At 38.1% G+C, this 15,385-nt stretch overlaps 1 long non-coding RNA gene across 2 annotated transcripts in view; it reads right to left on the minus strand.

The window, feature by feature from the left end:
• Positions 1-14,982, minus strand: part of LOC118024547 — a 40,726-nt gene extending 25,744 nt beyond the window's left edge. Inside the window, exons 1-2 of one of the 2 annotated variants that reach the window (XR_004683134.1) lie at positions 14,401-14,982; positions 5,733-5,883 (exon numbers count right to left, since the gene is read on the minus strand). This is a non-coding gene — a long non-coding RNA (uncharacterized LOC118024547). Of the gene's footprint in view, positions 1-5,732; positions 5,884-8,616; positions 9,607-14,400 lie in introns of those variants that run through there. The other variant, XR_004683133.1, reaches the window with a different exon arrangement.
• Positions 14,983-15,385: the final 403 nt, after the last annotated feature.

The raw sequence follows: 15,385 nt of genomic DNA on the forward strand, positions 1-15,385 counted from the left end.
GTAGAACATTACAGGAAAGGTAAAACTATAGAGACAGTAAAAAGATCAGTGGTTGCCAGCATTTGAAAAGAGAGGAAAAGATGAACAGCAGAACCCAGAGGATTTTTAGGACAGTGAAACTGCTCTGTATTTTACCATAATGATGGATACATGTCATTATACATTTGTCTAAATCTATAGAATGCACAAGACCAAGGGTGAACCCTAATGTAAACTATAGACCCTGGGTGATAATGATGTGTCAATATAGGTTTATCATTTGTAACAAATGTACCACTCTGGTGGGGGATGTTGATAATGCAGGAGGTTGGGGAGGTGGGGCAGGGAGTATATGCAAAATTTCTGCACCTTCCATTCAATTTTGTTGTGAACCTGAAACTTCTATAAAAAATATAAAGTCTATTTTTTAAAAAAGAAAGAGAAAACCATTTTATACATTTATAGAATTCTTTTCCCCCAAGAGATAATAGAGTTCAGAAACATGGGTAAGCTTAAGCACAGTGAGGTGGTAAATAGCATATAATGTGTTCTTAAGGAAATTAAGGCTATTGGGAAGATGTCCAGAATCTTTAGAATTTGAACCTTTTAAGGAGATCATCATCATCTCCCACAGAACGTTTCCTTTGTGTTAGTTTTATGAAACAAAATATTGGGCAGAGTTGACCATTAGACAGAAGTTGGATAATTTTTGCTCTCTCTCTTCCTCTTCACTATCCCCAAAATTTTCCCAGTAGAATTAACAAAGGTTACTAATTACAAGGTTAGAAAAGAGAAATAATAGCATTTCTCTTCTATGGTGGACCTAAAAATAATATAGTACAGAATAGCATAGGGACACAAGACACCTGAAAATGCTAAAAGTTTCTACATGCAAACTTTGCAGCAAAATGAAAAATACTGCAGTACAGGTAATACAATCAAAGGAAATATTTTCTCCACACTGTTGACACTCTCAATCCCAACAAAAACAAAACTCCCACAAGCACACACTCAAGACAAATTTTTATGTGGATGGAAAATCAGTTTTTCAAGTGTTTTTAAAAGAAGTCACTGCAGTATTATTTTGTTAAGGTTGGGAAATGATGAGCAATTGTTTGTTCAATGAACATTTAAGTAGCATAGTTTACCAAAGATTCTCGCCACAGAGCAGTTGTATGTGTGCAGCCCAGCTGGAAGTAAAAATGCACACAAAAGAGAAAAAACAAACCACTGAGTTATTAAGCTGAGACAGTAGAGTAGCTCTGGATTTTTTTTCCTTTTCCACATAAAGATACCATTTGGTTGAATAAACAGTGCATTCTTTGCATTTAAATAAACTTAATTTTAAACAGCAGAGGGAGGAGGGGAAATGAAACTAAACCAAACATAAAACAAAACCAGAGATCATTTAAAAAGGGACTTCAAACCAAATTTTTATTTTAATTAAGACAACACTCAACAATAGAAATCTGGGAAGGAGGTTAATGCAAGAAACAAAATATTTTTCTTCAAATTTAGCTGATCAATTTAAGTGGATGGCTTCCAACCATATATATAAATGCAAAAGATCACCATGTGCCCCAGTGGGACAATGGAGAAAGGGAAGCTTTTATTGCTTAGGAGACTTGGTGGTTACTTACAGAAAGCCTAAAAACAATGTGTGCTTCCCTTCTCTCTAACTTAGAACTAAAACCCAGGAGGTTACAAAAACAAATGCCACATTCTTGCTAGTCTAAACAAACTCCTTTGAAGTATCTTCTGCCATATGAAATGCACCTCTGTCCCCTTCTGGGATGGGAGCATAGGAAGATTACATAAAGAACTCCTCTGAGGAAGGAGAAACTTTTCTTGCATATTTTAGAAATAGGTGGTTGCCTCAAGGCACATCCATTATCTTAATCTTGCCAAAGCCTCAGCTGCTTCTTAAACTCTGGCCAAAAGCCAGAGCTTCTCTAACACATTCTAATCATTGGATTAATCTTTGCTCACTCAATCTTTGTTGACTCATCACCTTCTTTAGCACAGAATACCAGTATGACACAGAGCAAACTACAACCAGGGTCTGCTTCTTTACCTTAAGGAAACGTAACTAAATTAGCTTATCCTTAAGCTAGATAGCAGGGGTTAGACAGGAAATGTGACCACCTGGAAGCTGGGAGATAAAGACCTTCCAAAGAGAGAACTAAAACCATCATGGCAGCCCCAGTCCCCACAGCAATGAGAGGCTCAAGAAAAGCAATGATCAGATCTCTCTCCTTTATCTTTGGCTGTAGGTTGTTTTTGTTTTGTTTTGTTTTGTTTTGTGTTCCCAGCTTTGAGGATTGGCTAGAGGAAAATGTGATGGAGATTTTTCTGGCAAGAGAAAAGAAAAGCCTAAAGAACAGGTGAATTTGTGCGTCATTTATTTCTAGAAATATAGACTTCATAATTCCCTCTTCAATCTCCACATACCTTTCTCTGTTGCTCACGTAACACTAAAAGAGGAAAGGAGAGCCAAGCATTTTTCAAATTAATGTCTTTAAGAAATGCAGAAATATTGGAGGATTCAGTAACTTGAACCAACTTTCTTGCTAAAATAATTAGAAAATCAGTTCAAAATATCAGAAAATATTTATAAAAGCAGTGCAGAATGTATTTGAAAGCATCAGAGAGCTAATAAGTTAGTGCAAGGATGTGATAGAGGATAAAGACTCAGGAAGGTGAATCCAGCATGTGGAAGCATTTTTCCATTGGGGAAATATCAAGGCTATTCTATACATGCATAATCTCAGGAAACACTGTGTTCACAAGGCATTCCTAGGATGCTACTTAAGGACTAGCTTCATATAGTCAAGAGATAACCAGGCAAAATTCAGCAAAAGAGTTGTTGATGACAACTGAATATATTTAATTATTGATCTAAGACCAAAGCAAAAGCAGGGACAAGGAAAGGATAGTATGTAAATATTATATGTTATGACAAAGTAGGAACAACTAAAATAAATGGAAAGAATAGGGAGGAACAAAAGAGGAAAGTAGAAAAAAATCTAATTTACTATTGCACTGAAGACATGTGAAAGTCAAAGAATATCTTTTAAACAAACAAACTAAATAGTAGAAACCTAAATGAGGAAAATTAAGTGCTAAGAACATTGTATAATGTAATAGTAATTAGTAACCAATAGAATAAAAATGGAAACTTTCCTAAATATCAAAAATCCCTATAAAATAGAGCAAAGAAAAGAGGTCATGTAAAGAAGAAAAATAAATACAATAAAATGTACCAAATAAATAAAACAAAATAATGTGGAATAACAGTTGTATCAATAAATATTAATGAACATGAAACACCCATTGGAAAAAGGACTTCCAGATTGGTCCAAAGGATAAAATCCAGTTCTATAACAAAGTGATTCATAGAGGCTAAAAATAAAGGGGATGAACAAATGTATACCAGACAAATGCAAATACTAGGAAATTGAGGATAGAGAGCTTGATATTAGATAAAACTAAATATAGGTCAAAAAGCATTAAACATGGTAAAGAAAAACATTTTATAATGCTAAAGGCAACAATTTCCAGTTAAGATAACAGTTATAAATGTCTACGCAGCAAATAACTAAAGATTTCTTTGATAAAGTATAAAGATGCAAGGAAAAAATGGACAAAAATATATTAATAGTAAGAGATTTTGAAACAACATTCTCAGTCTAAGATAAGCCAAGTGGACCAAAAATAAGTTATACTATTAAAGTTCTAAGCAATATTACCCATAAAGCATAACTTTTAGGTATATATTGAAATTTTCCTAGTGATGTTGATTTTAGTACAGACCACTTACAAAAATTTACCATACCTAATTAGATCACAAAGAAAAATCTCAAAAAATTCTATGCAAGTTTTAAGTAGAAATTAATAGCAAAATTTTAAATGTGTTAGAATTTAAAAAAAAAGAAAAAACCTCTCCACTAAAAAACTAGTGTAAAAAGTGGGAAAAAAAAAAGACTAAAATTGTAGAATGTCTAACCTAAACATTAACACTACCTACTGGAATATATGAACTGCAATTAAATAAATGATTAGAGAAAAATAATAGCCTTAAATAGTAGTCTTATAGCCATCAAAACTGAAGAATAAAATTATAAGAATTAAATGAAAGCCTCTAAAAACTAGAAAAAAGTATAAACTGAACAAGGGTCGAAAAAATAATAAAAGGAGAATGAATGTGGTAGAAAATAGAAAGATAATGTAATTAGTGAATAAGCCAAAATGCTGTTTCATTGAGGAAAAAATTACTAACATAGACAAACTACAAATTTCTACAATAGAAATTTATTTAAGAGAAAAAAGGGAAAATATATAAAATAAGAAATGATAAGGGAGTAATAAACATTAAAAGAGATAAAATTTTCAAAATAATAAGGCACTACTTTGCAAAACTATGTAATTTGAATACCAAGATCAGATGAAGTAAATAATTTCGTAGGGAAATACAATTTGCAAAAATTTACCCCAGTAGAGACAGAAAGTCTAAACCAATCAATTTCCATATAGAAAATTAAAAAATTGTTAAATAACTATCCCACAAAAAAAGTCCCAGTCCTGATAATTTCCTAGGAAATTCTACCAAATATTCAAAGACCAGATAATCAAAATACTACAAGTATTGTTCCAGAAAATAGGATAGCAAAAGTGAAAACCTCAAAACATTTTTATGAAGCTAGTATACAATGATACCTAAAACAAATAAAAGTAGCATAAACAAAAGAATCTACAGATAAATTATTAGAAATAGTACTTGAAATAAACATCTAAAATGTAATGGCATTTCTATATATCAGCAATCAAATTTACAGTAACATCGCTTGTTATAACATCAAAATTACCAAATACATATGAATATATCTAATGAAGAACATACCACATTCTATGCAAAAAGAAAAACTATAAAAAATTGAGAGTTCAAGAGAATGAAAAATAAACCAGAGATTGGGAAAAAAATACTGATTAACTGATTTGATAAAGGATGTGTGTTTAAAACTATACAAAGAACTCTTAAACTCAATTAAAAAAACAAACAACCCAATTAAACAGTTGGCAAAAGATCTAAATCAACAACTCACCAAAGAAGATATATAGCAAATAAATATATGAAAGGCTTATCAACATCATATGTAATTATAGATTGCAAAATAAGACAAAGCGACATCACTATACATCTATTAGAATGGCAGAAAAAAAAAAAAACAGAAAACAATATCAAATACTGGCGAGAATGTGGAGCAATAGGAACTCTCATTCTTTGCTTGGGGAGACCACAGATTGGTATAACTACTTTGGAAAATTCTTTGACGTTAACTACTAAAACTAAAAATACATTACAACATGGTCAAAACATTTCACTCTTGATTTTTTATCCAATAGAAATATTACTCCAAGAGACATGTGCAAGAATGTTTACAGCAGCTTTGTTTCCAATGGCCCCAAAGTATAAACGTAAGTATCCTTTTACAATAAATGTATAAACTACAGTATATTCATTCACACATTGGAATTCTGTGCAGTGATGAAAATGAACAACCTATAACTATGGGGCAACACTGATGAGTTTCACAAACACAACATTGGGCAACAGAAGCCACACACAGAAGAGTACATACTGTACTAATCCGTTGGTATAAAGTTCAAAGCATATGTAAAACTAAGCTGCAATGCTTTGATGGGAAAAAAAAAAGCAGAAAAGTGATTATCCTGAGAGTCAAGATCATGGTTACCTCTGGGAGGGGGGAAGGGCAGTGCCTGGACGGGGTAGAGAGCAGCTTCCAGACTGTTGACAGGATTCCACTTTTTCCTCTGAGTGGTGATTGCATACAGGCTCATTTTGGGAACATCACCAAGCTGTACCTTTTCTGTTTTGTACAAGTTCTGCTGAGCAAAGAAAACAGTTGAGAGAGAGTTGACAGCTTATTTCATAATAAAAACATTCAAATAAAAAGTTATAAATGCTTTTTTTTAAACTTTGTTTATTTTGAGTTTTTATTTAAATTGTAGTTAGTTAACATAATATGGTAAAATTAGTTTCAGGGGTAGAATTTAATGATTCATCACTTACATTTAACACCCAGTGCTCATTACAATAAGCACCCTCCTTAATACCCATCACCCATTTAGCCCATCCCCTGCCCACCTCCCTTATATATGCTTTTGATATGATAAAATTTAAGCAGTACCAAAGGGTATAGGATGAAAATGAAATATCTCTCACTAGAGACAACCACTGGTAATGTGTCCTTGTATATCTTTTTAAAGTTTTCTATATGTAAGTAGAAGGAAAGAAGGAAGGAAGGGAGGGAGGGAGGAAGGGAGGAAGGGAGGAAGGGAGGAAGGGAGGAAGGGAGGAAAGGAGGGAGGGGAAAAGCAGGGATGGAGGGAGAGATATATAATAGAGTATAAAAGATGATAGGTGATGATGATAGATGATAGATAGATAGATAGATGATAGATAGATAGATAGATGATAGATAGATAGATGATAGATACATACATACATACATACATACATACATACAGGGAAGGAATAAATGTCAGAAGGATGGAAAAATAGGTGTTCTAAAGTATAAATATGCCATGAAAGGAGGAACATAAACTGTATTCACACTGTTCTGCATCATACCTTTTCCAATGAACTAAACGTCTTGGAGGTTATTCCATATAAGCATATATAAATATACCATGTTCTTTTTAATGACAATATAATACTTGTATAAATGTACCATAAATTTTTCACCCAATAATTATTGATGGAGACTTAGATTGCTTCTACTCGTTTGTCAATACAAATAATTCTGCAACAGACCTGGTATATGTTTTGCATTGATATATGAAAATATATGTAGGTACGTTTCTAGAAGAGATCCTGCTATGTTATAGAGCATGCTGATAACTACCAATCTCCAAAAGTTGGATCCATTTACATCCCACCAACAGTGTATGAGAGAACCTGCTTCCCAATCTCACCAACACTGTAATCCTTAATGTTTTGATCTTTGCGAACTGAATATGTAAAAATTGACCTCCAGTTTAAACTTATGCTTCCTGGGGTGCCTGGGTGGCTCAGTCAGTTAAGCGACCGCCTTCGGCTCAGGTCATGATCTCGGGGTCCTGGGATCGAGCCCTGCATCGGGCTCCCTGCTCTGCGGGAAGCCTGCTTCTCCCTTTCCCACTCCCCCTGCCTGTGTTCCCTCTTTCGCTTTCTCTCTCTCTGTCAAATAAATAAATAAAACCTTAAATAAATAAATAAATAAACTTACGCTTCTTTTGTTAAAAGTTATTTTGCACATCTTTTCATATCTTTTCATAAATGTTGCTATTTCTTTTTCTGTAAACCATTCATCTCTAGCTTTTGTCCACTTATATTTGAAATAGATAACACATTTTCTTGGGTTGAGAAGTCAAAGGTTACAAAACAAGACACAGTAAAATTTCCCTCCCATCCTTCGACCCCCACACAACCCAGCATCCCTCTCCCATAAGCAACCAATTCCATTACCTTAGCATATATCCTTCTGAAGAAATCCTATATAGGTGTGTAAATATAGGCATGTGTGTTTGTTTCCCTTTTGTTCCTCAAAGAGTAACTCACTCTACACATTCTTCTGTACTTAAACCAAGAATTTCCAAAGACTTTTGAGGCTTTCCCCGCTCCCAGCTAACTAAGTAGAGGCTTGCAATAGCCAATAATTCCTACCATCCAGCAACAGCAAGGGAGGCTTAAATGTGGACGGCAGGAAGAAACCAAGAAACCGGGAGAAAAGAGATCTGTTTCTAAGATGTTTTTCATAAGGCTCTGCCCTGAAACGATTTCTTCCCACCAGAAACCACAGGGATAAACAGCCCCTCCCAAAGTGCTGAGGAAAGCGAACAGCAGATGGACAGCAGGGACCTGAGCACATCGGGAGGGACGAGGCACAAACGCGGGAGTCCTAGACAGCAATGGGATGAAGGATGGTCAGTGCGAGGCCAGACAGGTGGGAATGTAGCTCGCACGGTCAGGTTGGCAGCACAACGGAAGCAGAGCTCTGACCCGGAAGGCAACCATCAGTCCTCTGCCTGGGTGTAGGGTGATGCAATGCCCAACGGCAGAGGCTGGGAGGAACCAGCCATCAGCAGGAGCACGAGCCAGAGAAGCACGAGATGTCCTATAAGAGTGGGACAAGGACTTGGCCCCGAGTGTGCAGAGCACCGAGATTCCAGAACAGACAACATGAGTCAGGCGCCCAGGGTGGGGCTTAGTCCCACACCAGGATCCCAACAGAGACATGGCTGCTGGGCACTGTGATTACCAGAGCAGGGATGAGTGATTAAACAAGATCTTACCTGCACTCTGCATATTATAATTAGCTGTGCAGGTCTAAATTAATTAGGAGGTAGAGTTTTATGTACCTCCTCCATAGGATTGTCTGGTTCTGCTCAACTTAAATGCCTTTCTTGTTTTCCAATATTCCTAGCCAAAGAACTTCACCCGTTATTGGAGAACTGAAATACCTAGACTAACTATCCCACCTGACCATCCAGTCATGCTTGAATGCATCAGCAGAGCTACCTTCACATCAGTTCAAGCATCCATTCTTCATACATTGATCAGTATTAAGCACCTACTGTGCTCCAGGCCAAGGGATAGAAGCTGAAGGCAGAACAAGTGAAGCAGGGAGTCCTTACTCTCCAGGAATCTAACCTGCTGTGGGTAAGAGAGACAGATAATTAAAGTAAATCATTAAAATTCAGTACAAAAATTCTGCAACAAAAATATTAACTGAGTGCTTTACAAGTACAGAGGAAGGAGTCACACCAATCCTGCCTAACGTTGTCAGAAAAAGACTCCCAGAGGAAATGACATACGAGCTAGGTCTTAAAAGGGGGTTTACAGGAGCTTTCTGGCTGAGAAAGGGAGGAAGACATTCTGGGCTGGGAGAACGGTGGTTATAAATGTGGAGTCATATCTAGGCATAGCATTTCCAGGGGAGACTTAGAAGTTCATTGCAGCTGAAGCAAAGATGAATGGTGAGACAAGGTGCCAGAGAAGAGGGAAGTGAAGCCCAAATTGCCAAAGCTTCTGGGAAACCAGCAAGACACAGCCTGCATGGATTTGAATGAGAGAAACCAGGGGCCAAGAAGGTAATGCAATCAACTGCAGAGAACAATGAGGGCCACCAGTGATGCAGACACTTGGGACGCACTATCCAGCTAGGACCTGCCTGGGGTGGAAATTTGTAGGTCATGCTACTTTACACATCAGTACTGAGCAGGAATTACCCCTCCCACCCTTATCCTACACCAGTGGTTCTCAGCCGAGGAGGAATGGGGGCGAAGTGTCACAAAGGGGGTGCTATGGGCATCTAGTAGGTAGAGGCCAGGGATGCTGCTAAACATCTCACCATGCACAGGACAGCCCTCACAATAGGGAATAAGCTGGTCCAAACGTCACACATGTGGACATTGATAAACCTGTCCTACATATATAATAGAAATATTTAGCCCACATGTGGATTTCACATTAGAGGCATTACTGCATAATGGTTACATCTCTTTTAAAATCCAAGAAATGAGGGCGCCTGCGGAGCTCAGTCAGTTAAAGTTTCCAACTCTTGATTTTGGCCAATGATCTCAGGGTCCTGGGATTGAGCCCCACGTTGGCTCACTTAGCAGGGAGTCTGCTTGAGGATTCTCTCTCCCTCTCCCTCTGCCCTCCCCCCACTGCTCACATTCTCATCTCTCTCTCTCTCTCTCTCAAATAAATAAATAAATCTTTAAAAAATAAATAGATAAAACCTAAGAAATGTTGCATAATCATTTATTTCAACTTAGGTATCTCTTTCTCAATCTATCTCCTGCTCCTGCCTCCCACCTTTAACTTCCTGAACTACCATTTTATCTGTTTTTTTTTTAAGATTTTATTTATTTATTAGAGAGAGAGAGAGAGAGAGAGAGCTCACAAGTAGGGGAGAGGCAGGCAGAGGTAGAGGGAGAAGCAGGCTCCCCGGCAAGCAGGGGCCCTGATGCGGGATTCGATCTCAGGATCCAGGATCCCAGGATCTTGACCTGAGCTGAAGGCAGATGTTTGACTGAGCCACCCAGGTGCCCCCATTTTATCTATTAACCACCTACTTCCACAATGCAATATCCTCAAGCTCTTGGCATCATGTCTTTTTGTGTCCATAATAATATCCTGCATTTATATTGTCTCCACAATGTTCAGCATGCTCTCACCTGCATTTTGTAGTTTGATCTGAATAGATAGTTCTCCATAAAAGATAAACATATAAACAACAAGAACAGGAAAATATACTGAACACCAGTAGTCATTGGGGACTAATCAAAACCACAATAAGATACCATTTAATACCCATGAGGAGGGTTATAATTAAAAATTTTTTTAAAAAGCAAAAAATAACAAGCATTGGCCAGGATATGAAGAAGCTGGAACTCTTCTACATTGTTGGTGGGAATGTAAACTGGTTCAGCCACTGTACTAGTTCAGGCTGCTAAGACAAAATACCATAAACTGGGTGGCTTAAGCAGAAAATATTTATTTCCCACAGTTCTGGGGGTTGCAATGTCCAAGATCAAGGTGCTGGCAGACTCAGTTCCTTGTGAGAACCCACTTCCCAGCTTCAGACAGATACCTCCTCCCTATATCCTCACATGGTGGAGAGAGAGGGAGCACTGGTCTCTTCCTCTTGTTATGAGGACATTAATCCCATCCTGGGGGTCCACTCTCATGATCTCATCTAGACTTTCCACAGGCCCCACCTCCAAATATGATCATATTTGGGGTTAGGGCTTTAACATATGTATTTGTGGGGGAGGAATACAGAGATTCAGTCCACAACTATTTTGAGAAATAGTTTAACAATTCCTCAAAATGCTAAACATAAAGTTAACATATAGTCCAGCAATTCCGCTCCTACTTATATATCCAAGAGAAATGAAAGCATGTCAACATGGAAACTTGTATACCAATATTCATAATAACGAAAAGGTGGAAACAACAACATCTATCAACTGATGAACAGGTATAAAACGTGGCATATCTATACAATGGAATAGTATTTGGCAAAAAAAGGAATAAAGTACTAATACATGCTACAACATGGATGAACCTTGAAAACATTATGGTAAGGGAATAAGTAAGCCATAAAGCCACAAATTGTATGATTCCGTTTCTGTGAAACGTCCAGAATGGGCAAATCTAGAAACAGAAAGCTGATCAGTGGTTGTCAGGACCTAGTGGTGTTAATGAAGATGATGAAAAATTGATTATAAAAATCAAAATCTAGGGCACCTGGGTGGCTCAGTTGGTTGAGCGACTGCCTTCGGCTCGGGTCATGATCCTGGAGTCCCGGGATCGAGTCCCGCATCGGGCTCCCTGCTCGGCGGGGAGTCTGCTTCTCCCTCTGGCCCTCCCCCCTCTCATGTGCTCTCTCTCTCTCATTCTCGCTCTCTCAAATAAATAAATAAATCTTTAAAAAAAAATCTAAATCTAAAATCAATTCTAAAATCGATCGTGGTGATTTGCTGCACAACTTTGTGAATATACTAAATTCCACTGACTTGTAAATTTTAAATGGACTAATTGTATGACATGTATTGTATCTCAATAACGCTGTCACAAAATGAAAAGAAATGAAAAGGGTACCCTGATGGTAGTCTCAGGTTTCAATCCACTCCGAAAGCTCAGCCCTTAGGATTTGGGAGATATTGTATGCTAATAATTATGTTGCTTCTCTTGAGTAAGCTGGCTCAAATGGATCTACAGTAGTTGTTCCCAAAAGTATAGTGTAGGACTGCATCACATGCCAAGAATGGGTGTGTTTCACATCAAGGGAACACAGTAAATATTACACTTTGGTCTCTACTTGAGCTGATCCTAACACGTCCTTTATCTCCAGCCTTTGGGGTTCCCTGCTCACCGCACAGTGTTTTTATGAAGTGCCAGTGACATACCAGATGTGAAAGCTTTTTGTAAACTTACAGAGATATGCAAATGCATAATATCATCTGGTTCCTGGGCCTTTTCATTTTGATATTAGTTTTTCCATATATGTTAATAGCAGACAAAGAATGCTTTCATTTTACGGGCCAGGTACACATTCTTTTGTAAGTCGACACGCAGTTCGTTAAAGCTAGGTCTTAAAAATTGAGATACAGGATCAGGGCCTAACAGAATTGATAAAACTTTGCATCTGAACAGACAAATGTAGACACCCTAGTGAAGAGGTGTTTACACATTGGATTACATATGACTACACCAGCCTTCCAGAGATCCCACTCTGGTGAGGCCAGCAGAGAGAACTGGCAACTGATCTCTCCCAGCACTTCCGAGTATACTGAGGGGACAATAACTCTTGCTTAAAGGTCACTAGGCCTCTTCTGTTTCTTTAGGATAAGTGTAGCATGCAGACATTAGGCATGGCACGTACAGGGCCCTTCACATCTGGCTCAGCAATCAACCCTTGAGCCCACTGAAGGTGCTCGCGTCCCAGCACTCTCTCGTGCTGACTTGCTGGTCACTTCCTGACTGGCTGCATTCCTTCACACGTGCTTCTAAGTCATTAGCTCCACATAGAGTCACACACAGAATGAACAAAGACCATTTCAGCATTATTTCTCATGTGAACCTGCTCTAATTTCCTCAAGGGCTTCAGCCATCCTTTCTTCTAAGTTCTCGTCCCTCCTTGTGCAAGTCTCCCCTTAAACCTATATGATACTAGATTGCCATTCTCTGCAAGAATACCAACTTTCTAGACAGTGAGATTCTTTGTCCAAGTCTCCTTCACCAGGGTCCCAGGAAGGGTGGACAGATGACAGGCTGTGGGTCTAAGGCCAGGACTTGGTCAGAGGGATAGTGCCCAGGCCAGCAGGCACAGTTGACAAATCAGTGTCCATTGTGAATGGTTGGTGCCCATAAAGTCTGGTTGTTAAGTATTTTGAATATCAGCCCTCGCATGGGCTACTCAAATCAGCCTGGAGCAGGAAAAGCTATGTTCCTGGGCTTAGCAAAGTGTCAAAAAGAAGTTAAAGCTTTAGAAATAGAAGGTCAGGAGCCAAAGAGACACAAGAAAAGAAACAAAACCGAAGTGAAGGGAAGGACCCAAGTAACAAGATCTAAGTAGAGGGAAAGTGATAGTGGAAAGAATGTGAGCATTTCATTCCCAGTTCCAACCCCAAACATTCTCCTTACTTGCTTGGGTCAACCTCACTGGTTCCCATTTTCCAAATTAGTAAAATAGCCATTTTAAAGCCCGCTTTTCAGAATTGCCAAAAGACCCAGAGGAACAAACATTCTGTCTTCTATAATTAAGTAATAAAGCCCTACTGGGGCATGTTCACATGTGGTCTTAGAATATTTCAAAGAACACAGTAACTAGCTATTAATCAGCAAAAACTCACTGTTAATCCCATGGTATCTCTATTTCTTGTGTATATTTCTATCACTATGCTTCTCAGGGTGCGTTATCATTAATTTCCTCTCTTTCTTTCTCTCCCACTAGGCTGTGGGCTATTTATGGGCAGGTACGTTATCCCAATTGCCTAGCACAATGTATGCCTATCCCAAAGGAGGTGCTCCATAAGGATATGGTGAATGATTTAAGTGAATTCACCTTGGCAAGATCCGGAAGAAAGAGCAGAGGGAGAACAATATAAGCAAATAAAAAAGTTACTATTATAATAAATTTTCCATGCCCAGAATGCTATGGAAGGAATGAGAAGTATGTGTATGCTGCCTTTAGCTGAATCTTAAGGAATAAGTAGGAATTAACCAGGTAAACAAGATGGGGAAAGGAATTTCAGGCAGAGGGAACAGTATGGTGGTGTGAAAATGTGAACAGATGAAGCACATAATTTGTGTGCATTTGGGGGAGTGAAGGGAGCAGAGTTTGTGGTCAGGAGCAAGGCCATGGGCCTTGCCAAGGACTTCAAACTTCATCCTAGGATATGGGAAAGCTGTTACTGGGGTTCGGGCAGAAAAGTGATAGTATTACCATGAAAGAAAAGCCAATATGGGTCACAGCAGATCTGATGGAAGAAGGGAGGCCAGTTTGGAGGCTACTGCTATCCTCTAGTCCTGGGAGATAATGAGAGGCTGACCAAAGCCAGAAGGGTGGGAATAAAGATGGGGCTGCTCAAGAATTCTCTGAGGTGATTCACTAAAGCAGGGCTCTGTTTATAAGCACAGAACTTTGCCAATGACAGTGGAGTATTAAAAGGAGACAGTTTCTTAATTAAAACGATCTCTTCTGAGTAATATCAGAGCTGTCCTAATTGAGACATAATTTACATAAGGTAAAATACAACCTTTCTAGTGAACAGCTCTAATAAGTCCAACAAATGAATACAATATATAACCACCTCCACGACCGATACGTAGCATAGTTGCATCACCTTGAAACATCCTGTCAAAGCTTCTGGGGTCAACTCCTCTCTCGATTCGCAGCCCCACCAATCTTGACTCTGTCGCCATGGTTCTGCTTTTTCTAGACTGTCATATAAATGGAATCACACAGTATGTGACTTCTGAATATGGCTTTTTTTTTTTTGACTTGTCACAATGTATTTGACATGCATTCATGCTGTTGCATGTGTAAGTAATGTGACCCTTTTCACTGCTGAGTAGTATTCCATTGTGTGGATTCCATTGTTTGCTTAGCCATGTGCCTGTTTGAAGACATTTGGGTGACTTCTGGTTTGTGGCTATTATGAATAAAGCTGTTATAAATACATACGTGCAGGTTTTATGTGACCATAAGTTTTCACAGCTCTTGGGTAAGTAACTAAGAATGGGTTCGCTGGGTGGTAATGGTAAGTATATATTTAACTCTAGAAGAAACCATCAACTGTTGTCCAAAGTGACTACAGTATTTTGCATCCCTACCAGAAGTGTAATGAGAGTCCCAGTTGCCCCTGATCCTCTGTAGGGTTTGGTATTGCCAGTATGTTGGGTTTTTTTTTTTTGGCTTTTGTTTTGTTTGGGGGTTTTGTTCTTATTTTTAGCCATTCTTTTTTGTTTGCTTTGTTTGTGAGCGTGTATGTGTTTTAGCCATTCTAATAGGTATATGCCAGTAACTCATTGTAGTTTTAATTTGCGTTTCTCTAATGCTAATGATTTCAGCATCTTTTCATGTGCTAATTTGCCACTCATATATTATCTCTGGTGAATTGTCTAATTAAACTTCTGCTCATTTTTTTAAATTAGATTGTTTGTTTTCTCATTATTGAGTTTTGAGAGTTCTTTATGTATTCTGGATATAATGTCTGTGTCAAATAGGTGCTTCATAAATATTTTCTCCCTGTTGTTGGCTTGTTTTTCATTCTCTTAATAGTGGCTTTCAGAGAGCAGAAGTGTTTAATATTGATGGAGCCAATTTAT

This window comes from Mirounga leonina, unplaced genomic scaffold (assembly GCF_011800145.1).
Source record: "Mirounga leonina isolate KUSES-001 unplaced genomic scaffold, KU_Mleo_1.0 Mir_199, whole genome shotgun sequence".
NCBI lineage: Eukaryota > Metazoa > Chordata > Mammalia > Carnivora > Phocidae > Mirounga > Mirounga leonina.